Here is a 9,120-nt window from a genome sequence, read left to right as displayed (position 1 = left end):
GGGGGGGGGGGGGGGGGTAATACAAGCACTCGTATCAGCTGAAAGGGACTGAATGTCGTAAAATGTCAAGAGCCTTTTGCGAGGGATGGGAGAGAGCACGGCGAGGGTTCGTGTCGCCAACTCGTGGAAATCAATTTTCGTCTCGTGGACGATCTGATCCTGACGATTAGTCATAGTTTAAATCATTCAACATGGACATCTACCTCTAGACAATGAATTGAATCACACCCAGAGAAATAATTATTTCAATTGAATGAATTATTGAAACTTAAATTTTTGTTTCATTTACGAAAGCAAATGTTTTCTGAATCAATCGTTTATAATCAATTGTTTATAATTATGTGTCGCAATTTATCAGCTGTTAAATTTTCATATTACAATAAATGATTTGCTCATATTCAAATTCCTATGCTCACTGAATACGATTTCAATCATAATTACAATTCAATTCCTTCTAGAAAACACTTTAGAGTGTGAATTTCTGGACTTCAATGTTTGTTGATACTCTGGTAAAAGTGCGTGCCCACACTGTTATCAATTTTTAGTTAGTCCACACGGTAATTCAATTAATCTGTTGTTCATCTCATCAATATAATTCCGTGCTTAGAATATTGTCATCTCGTGTTTTCAGCACCAAATTAAAATTAAAACTTCATTTGGAATATTGAGTCACAGCTTCTTTTTATTCATATCAGAAATTTTGTATTTGGATATTGATATTATTTGTTCAAAGTGAACAAATCGATCATCATTTTCACTATATTGCACTCAGATTCTCCTATCCTTAACGTCAAAAATGTGAGACAGTCTCATAATTCTAGCTATTAATTCTAATCAACTTTGTTCGAAGAAAACCTTAGTAAACGCAATAATAAGAAAGTGGAATTATTCTATTTTCCTCTGACCTAAATGATTTGGACAATTGTGATTCACTTATTCATGGTTCATCGAGTGGTATTCAATTCTCTTTCGTTTGTTGCCGATGAAAACCATCTTGCTTTCGCCATTTGTTCCAGATATTGCCCATGCTTTTTTTTACAAAGAATACAATTAAAATATTTTCAATGAAATTAATTAATCATCCCATGAATTTACCAAATGAGTTTATCAATTCCAAAAAAAAATATTGTTGAACTAAATAGAAAAATTTTAAATGAAGACATCCATTCAATCCCACCGTGTTATTTTTCTAGATCACAACATGAACTTTTCAATTCTCTGAAAATTCCAAATTTTCCAATAATCAAATTAAATAGAGGCACTTACAACACATAAAAACGACGCAACAAACTCCAGCTAAACCCAGTTATTATTAGATTGAACTTTCCCCCAAGGGCATCAGTGCATTTACATACGGTAACGCGATGGCAGCATCGAATGGAATCGGAAGGGTTTGACCACACAAGGTTCAATGGGTTATAGTGGTGCTTCCACAGCCATTATCAGCGCCAATGGGAATGAGAATTGGGGTGAAAAAGGGCTGAATTGTTCAGACACCGTCGTCAAGCATCCACCCCCAATGAGCCACCAACAATTGATATGTAAATTGAATTTCACGCTTGTCATCAAGAAAAAAAACAACGAAAGAACACTTCGATAACAGCACTTAATTGAAAATCATTTGAGCATCGTCCAATGAACCTCCGACGGCCATTTCTCAAAATCAAAGGAGAACAACCGATTTTGGGTACAAAGAACCATTGTCCGTAGATCGTACGGGCCGATTAACCCGTTCGTTAATCTACATAATTAATTAACGGCAAGAGAATGAAGGAGTCAGATAGGAAGGTTTCAAATAACGAGGGTTCGGTGCCTACTGGGTGGAATGAGACGACAGGAGATAGGATTTTGCGTGTTGCATTACGGAGTTAAGTTGATGGAGGAAAATTAGAAATCGAGAGGATGGGGCACTCAAGAGTCGAGTAAAACTAATGCCCAGGACATTCGGCTAAGTGACTGAGAATTATTACGTTAATGATGCTACGGGGGTAGCTTCAGACATGAAACTCAAGGTGCAGACTGGTACGACATCGTGAGACATCACGCGATAGCGGCATCAACTTCGTAATGCTAGTGTTACAATGGTGAATGTCAACGCTCCTTCTTTCCTCAATGGTGAACATTTTTCGCAAATTCACACATTTTTCGAGAACTACTACATTACCCAAGGCATCACTCCCTACATCAGAAGAAGTTTAAACACGAAACACATGAATTGAGTCAGCAATAGAAGAATTCATGATTTTCCATTTCATATCTAGTCTCCCTGGGGCACCTATTCCCTAAGGTACAATATTAATATTATTCTGTGACTCATGTTTGGATCGAGGTTGTTCCCATTTGACTATAATAACCACTAAATAATTCAATCTTGTGTTTACACACACGTCAAAAATCTTTAATACGACCTCACGACTCTCACCATTTCTTTTTTCCAAGCGGATGATTTAAATTGAAAGAATATTATGGAAAAAACGGACAATCCATTAATGTCAGGCATTACGGTCACTCGGAACGATCGATTACCCCCAGCTTCTTGTGGGCAAAGGCACTCTAGCCAGCCGTAGATTCGAGACTCATCGGATATCCATTAATCATAGATGAGTATAAACTAACCTTGTGAATAACGACTGCATTATACAAATTGCCATGATTTATTCACCGACTCCCGTGATTATTTAAAACAGTATTTGGGGGCACGATTGATTATGCAGGTTGAATTCATCTGGTTATGGTTCATTACGTGAATGTTACGAGTAAAAAACGTAAGGTTATGGATGATTGATTGAATTTCTTGCTGTATTAGAGGCCCAAATTGAAGATTTGGGTTGAAATCGGGAGAAATTCAGGGTAATTTAGAAGATAATGCCACGACGAATGACCCGGGAAAGTTTTATCCATTTTCCAATGCAAACATGGACACATGCTAGGTTGGCCGAGCGGTCTAAGGCGCCAGATTTAAGCTCTGGTTCCCGTATGGGAGCGTGGGTTCGAACCCCACACTTAGCAAATCTTTTTTCCCGAGATAGTTTATGCATAATTATCATATAACCACTGATACTGTTTTAGCTGAATATAAACATTTTTGAGGACTGGGTTCATGATGAAATTCGCGGTTTTCAGTGTCGAAGTTGGATCGAGGCAGACTACCAAGGCGATACTCCTCGGCTAACGATTGAGCTCACTCAGGTCATTTACAACTTTAATTTAATTTTTTGGTTTGTGCCGTTAAATTGAATTTCAAAACAGTAGTTTGTTTCAGGTTTCGATTGTTTAATAGAGATTTTCTGATGATATTCTACATTTGATTTTGTTTTTAATTTCGTTTTAATTATCTTGAGGTCCTTGTTTACAATGTAGTATATTTTTGATAGTCATTTACTCAACGGATAAATAAACTTTTAAAATGCATATATAATATATTATTTGACTTGATGAGAATTTGTGTAATCAATTAAACAATTATTGAGTTAACCTTTGCAATTGAAATAACAATTTTCACTCCACGATTTATTAGTAGTTTTTATTCAACTTTTCTCTCCGTGAACATTCTAGAAAACGATTCGATTCAATTTACGAAACTTTTCAAAGTCAATGCCAAACTATTCGTCCACACGTCACACGGATCTCAGTGCTATCCACTGAATGAATAATCATGAAGCAAATCTCCCCCTGAATCAGCCACCTAAGCTTAACTAATTATCGACCATCCATCCAAACATTTTTCAACCAAAGGAATTAGCATGATAATAGATAACACCGTGAATTACCGGAATTATCGACATAAGGTTTTTTGCTGGTGATGCAGCAGACGAGGCAGCAAAAAATGAGCCGATTAAATGAGATTAGCAGACTGGCAAAACCCGAGGGGGGGTTAGGCATGAACTTGAAGCCGGACCCTTTTCCCAGAAGACCTGGGGGTCTTCGAGGTCGTAAAAGTGCTGTCGCGGGTACCCCAAAACATTACGATCATGAGGAGCGAGAGTTTTACACCAGTCATAAGTGAAAAGAGAAAGAGGAGACACGTTGAAACGCCTGTCACAACAATTTTCACAAAAAAAAAAATAGAGGACAACAGAATGTGCGGGACACTTGTAATTTCGTTCCGTCGCATCTGTTGTCATTCTCACGTTACCGTGCGTCTCTCCTTTCTTCTCGTGATATAAAAAGAGATAAAGGGATAAGAATTAAATATATGGCGGAAGAGGATGGAGAGGTAGACGACATTTTTCGTGCAACCCTTCAAGCCTTCACAATGGCTGTCTGAAAATGTCTACAGAGTCAAGAGGTACAAGACTTTGTGGTTAGAAGATCCAACAAAAGATTAAACTAGTCATTCCTGTCTCTTTCATTCTTTACCGATATAGCATTCTACATTTCCACCATGTTTGCCGCTGTTATTTGAACAGTCTATCCCCCTAACCGTACCTAAAATCGATGAGAATCAAATCAAAAATGAATTCCAGTGTAACTCAATCCCTCAAACCGTCTCATCGAATGTAAAAAACTGGAAAGTGAATCCGGTTAAAGTGCTTTTCTGCTTTCGAAACATCCCTCATACTAGTCGAGGTCTTACTTCTTTTATTTCTCTAAACCGTTTAACGGACTCTCCGTGGAAAATCTTATTCGGGATATTCGGGCATTGGAGAGGTGGCGTCGTGTGAAATCGCGTTAGAGTTTTGGATATTAAATTTCAATCTCCGAACTCTAACCCCCCAACTTTCGTCGAAATCAATTTCGGACGATCAGGGATGATGGTCTCCTTATATTTGAGTCACTTATCATTGATTATCCTTATCATGGTATGACAAAGGAAGGACGCAAGTTAATTAACGATGTTACCGAACGATAAATAACGTTTTAGAGACGTCACTGGACGGTAGCAATCAAACAATGGATGACAAATTGTGTAAAGACAACACAAATCTGGGGGTCAGCAGATCGAGCTGCCGTTTGACTAGTGGCTTTGCTCTGCTGTCATCAATACAGCCTGGGCGGGACATAATCTCGCGCGATAGTCATGAGACACGCCGGAAGAAAAATTGTTTTTCGGCATTCTCTTCATCAGATTGAGTTGCTCCCTCGTGTTTTCTCTTCCTATCAGCTGATTCACATTTTCTGCGCAAGTCTAGGAATGGGATTTATCAAGTTATTTATTCGCTGACCCGCCATCCACCCTAGGACAGACAAATTGTAGCAGTAATTGTGCAGCGAAGGATTTTCTTTTTAATCACTGAATCATAATGGAGCTTTTGGTGAAGGTGCTTTCAATCCTATGGGCTTACTCTCGCTTGGGCTCTGGGTAGCTCGGATGATAAGGGAGAACAGATGAATACTGGCATGTTGATTCACAAAACGTGTACACAACAGCAAGATCGGATCAGAGGTGCGCGTGAAGACAGGTCTTAGGAGGCTTCCATGAGGATAGAACTTGCAAAAAAGAATATACAAAACAGAAAATACGGACTGGCAATCGTAAATGTTTAATATCGTGATTAAAGGCGCCAGGCGTCTCTCATTATTATTTCAGTCTGGAGGACGTTTTGCCCGTGGACTCAAGCCACCGCGTTTCTTTACAAATCTCACTCTTCTTTTCCCCTCCTCCACCCGAGCTCTCGGTTCTGCCCTCCCACAACCACCTTTTTTCTGCTATCTACTTGGCTTTAAAATCCTCCGGAAAATTAGCCGCCTAAAAATTTAAGGCTCTTCCCCTGTTCGCGCGCTGGCCAAACAAAACGACAGAAGCAAAATAAGAAGAGAGACAACGGATAGCCAACGACGCTTGGTATTATCTTCTTTGGCGCTCAGCAAAATGGCATCCTGTTTCTTTTTTGTTCTGCATTTTGTTTTAATTCATACGATGAAAATGAAACGTTGAGGGTTGGATGCAAAATTTCGGAGACACACTTTCGATTCTCTGTGGCAAGTAGCGTCTTCGAGACATCTTGATTTTCAGACACTAGATAGCAAAAAGTTTTATATCCGCTACCTTTGTGATGACTGAGATTTCGAATGTCTTAGAATAACAAGTCTTCATGTCATGAAACACAAGTCACCAAATTTGAGATGAATGATCCTCGGAGTAAGGAATCTCGTACGTTTAGAATACATGTCGCTGAAACGACTTCAATTTGGGGCCTCAGACATCCGCAAAAACGAGACAAAAGTTTAGAAACTTCATACACCAGTTTTTCTAGTGTTGACAGCTTCGAAGCGAAATAATTCGACAAAATACATTTCCACATTTGGTATTGTTGGATTTAAATGTGATTTAACGTCACCCAGATTCGCTTTGTGATGGCTGAGATTTCTAATGTCATAAAATAACAAGTCTTCATGTCGTGGAATACAAGTCACTAAATTCAAAAAGAAACATCCTTGAGTAAAAGCCTGGTACATCTAGGATACATGCCTCCAAAACGACTTAAATTTGGGGCCTCAGACATCTACAAAAACGGGACAAAAGTTTCTAAACTTCATACACCAGTTTTTCTAGTGTTGACAGCTTCGAAGCGAAATAATTCGACAAAATACATTTCCACATTCGGTATTATCGGATTTAAATGTGATTTAACGTCACCCAGACATATCCGTGAAGTGTAAAATAGTAAAAGATAGGAAATTCGTAAATAAAATTTTCACAAGGATGACATAAATGGTCATACGCTTCAGTGCTGACCCTAAAAACCTTAGGTCAGATTTCGATATCCATGGACTCCCTGTGATTTCTTTATGGTGTTTTCACGTAGTTATTCTCTCTTCCATTCTCACAAAAGGATATAAAATGCGGTGCCACCAATAGCACGAGACTGGACAGAATATTATAACGCTCGACTGACAGGGGAGGTCAATTTCATATCTCAAGTTCTTCACCAAAACATGCAAATACCACTGGCTTTCACGGAAGCATACTCTATCAATTTTTCAATGGCCGATATGAATTCATATTTTTTTTTCTTTCTCTATAAATAAGCTGAATTCAAATAGTTTTGGGAATTTCCTTCTCCGATATTGAATGCGAATCAACAGCTATGAGAAAGAAGAACATATTCACAGTAGGCATTTTTCACTCGCTCCGAGCTATATATTTCAAGTATCATCTCCCCTTTATGTTTTTCGTTTTCTACAAGATTAATACGGTGAAATAATATAAAGCATCACAAAAGAAAGGGGAATACCTCACGCTGTATCACGCGTGATTATTCTTCGTATATTTGATCGAGATAAGTATAGAAGGAGCTACGTCATGACGGCAGCAATTCGGATGATAGCATCTTCCTTCTGCCCTGACAAGGGGGACATGTCCTCACTATATGCGGTAGTTTTGCATATGACATATCTATGATCATTACAGTTCAATTTTTTTTCCTGCCCAGGAGTTATTTCTTTCACTTCCTTTTCTACAGTCGAATTTGCATATGATTGACTGGTCCAGTGGGAGTCAGTCATTGTTTCCGATGGTGTGTAGCGTTAGGTAATATCATTGTCTACCAACAATACTTTACTAAATACTGCCCATGACAGTGCAATCAGTAATATTTCTTAGTTGCAGACCATTGTATTCTCCGTGTATCATTAATATTTTTTTTCGCAAAAAAAGGGAGAAAAAATTCAAAAAATTGGAGATGCCGGGGATCGAACCCGGGGCCTTTCACATGCAAAGCGAACGCTCTACCACTGAGCTACATCCCCGAATGTATAGAATCCCCCGTTGGTAAGGTTTGCTTATAACGTACAGATGGCAAAAAAATCGAACATGTATGGCATAACAATTTTATTCTGCCAAATTTTTGCAATCTTGGTTAAATGGACATTTTTGTGATGCCTATTGTTCCAAGATTGACAATTTTCCTCATTCGGTGTGAACCGCCTTTCCTTCAAGAAAAGGTTGATACTATAACGCAGTTGATTAAGTTAATAGACTTTCATTGATGAAATCTTTGTTGATTAAAATTATGACATCGCGAGTTTCGTCGTGTCATTGCTCTTCGAATGCATTCGTTTTCAAGGTTCCATGGTGTAATGGTTAGCACTCTGGACTCTGAATCCAGCGATCCGAGTTCAAATCTCGGTGGGACCTGTATTTTTGAATTTGTTTCTTAGCAAGTAACCGCAAGTCGAATAATGTATGACCATTTATTTTTCTAGAAAGTTCTCATAATGGCAGTGCGATCGATAATATCGCAAATAGTCATTTATTCAAGGACATCTTCACCAGAAACTTCTCAATGTAATTATTCAAGGATCATTTTTTGTAAAAATTTGTTTATGTCCTACTGTAAGAATTTGTAAATTGGAGAAATAAAATACATATTGTTGGAAAAAAAAATGTCGCAAATTAAATAGTATTCCGGCCAATCACTTGAGTATTCTTGCATCATATGGCGACCGGACCTGTCCCGATTTCAGCGAATCTCTCAAGGTTGAATATTAATAACCACATTTTTGTTCGTAATTCCGGAAATGATAGCTCGAAAAATTAAAAAAAATTGACAGCGGTGGGATTCGAACCCACGCCCTTTCGGACTGGTGCCTAAAACCAGCGCCTTAGACCGCTCGGCCACGCTGCCTATATTTTAGCTCTTTCGAAAAATGCTAGCTAAATAGGAAAGGTGCTATTAGTCATGCCAATTGACACGAATATTCTCGTAGATCAACCCAAATTATCGATTAAATGTTGAAATCGGATCATATAAGAGTATCTGACATCTTGGAACTAGTTCGTAGCGTTGATTCACCCATCTCAGACGAATTTGTATCAGCGCCAGAAACGACTTTTTCTTCCAGCAATTATTTTTTTAACATCGACATATCTTGTATATGATTCATTAAAAAATATGGTTCACCATAAAATTCAGAGTGTCTTTCCTCCCTCTCGCTATAAGAAGAATGAGAAGACACTATCGATGCTCGGCAAGCCGAGGTAATTGCTTTCTTTCAGAACGACGTCTCAACTTGAAGGAAGAAAGCATCGGGGTCTTTTTCTTTTCTGTATTCAACATGCCCGATTACATTTTCACGCGATACGATCGCATTATAAAAATTCATACTCCTCACACAGTAGCGGCAAGAGAAATTCACCATTTTTTTACCCGTGCAATTTCAGTCCCTTATCTCATT

General features: G+C 38.4%; 4 non-coding genes across 4 annotated transcripts; 2 read left to right on the top strand and 2 right to left on the bottom strand.

The window, feature by feature from the left end:
• The first annotated feature begins 2,925 nt into the window (after nucleotides 1-2,925).
• Trnal-uaa lies at nucleotides 2,926-3,009 on the top strand. The gene has a single exon. It is a non-coding gene; the product is annotated as a tRNA-Leu (tRNA).
• Nucleotides 3,010-7,620: 4,611 nt separating this feature from the next.
• Trnaa-ugc lies at nucleotides 7,621-7,692 on the bottom strand. Its single transcript has one exon. It is a non-coding gene; the product is annotated as a tRNA-Ala (tRNA).
• Nucleotides 7,693-8,008: 316 nt separating this feature from the next.
• Nucleotides 8,009-8,080, top strand: Trnaq-cug. Its single transcript has one exon. It is a non-coding gene; the product is annotated as a tRNA-Gln (tRNA).
• A 410-nt stretch (nucleotides 8,081-8,490) lies between these two features.
• Nucleotides 8,491-8,570, bottom strand: Trnal-uag. Its single transcript has one exon. It is a non-coding gene; the product is annotated as a tRNA-Leu (tRNA).
• Between the last annotated feature and the right edge of the window lie 550 nt (nucleotides 8,571-9,120).

The sequence above is a fragment of the Diachasma alloeum genome, unplaced genomic scaffold (assembly GCF_001412515.2).
Source record: "Diachasma alloeum isolate Michigan unplaced genomic scaffold, Dall2.0 Dall_scaffold_00276, whole genome shotgun sequence".
Lineage (NCBI taxonomy): Eukaryota > Metazoa > Arthropoda > Insecta > Hymenoptera > Braconidae > Diachasma > Diachasma alloeum.
The sequence above is the reverse complement of the archived record's forward strand: the minus strand, read 5'-3'. Positions and strand labels throughout refer to the sequence as shown.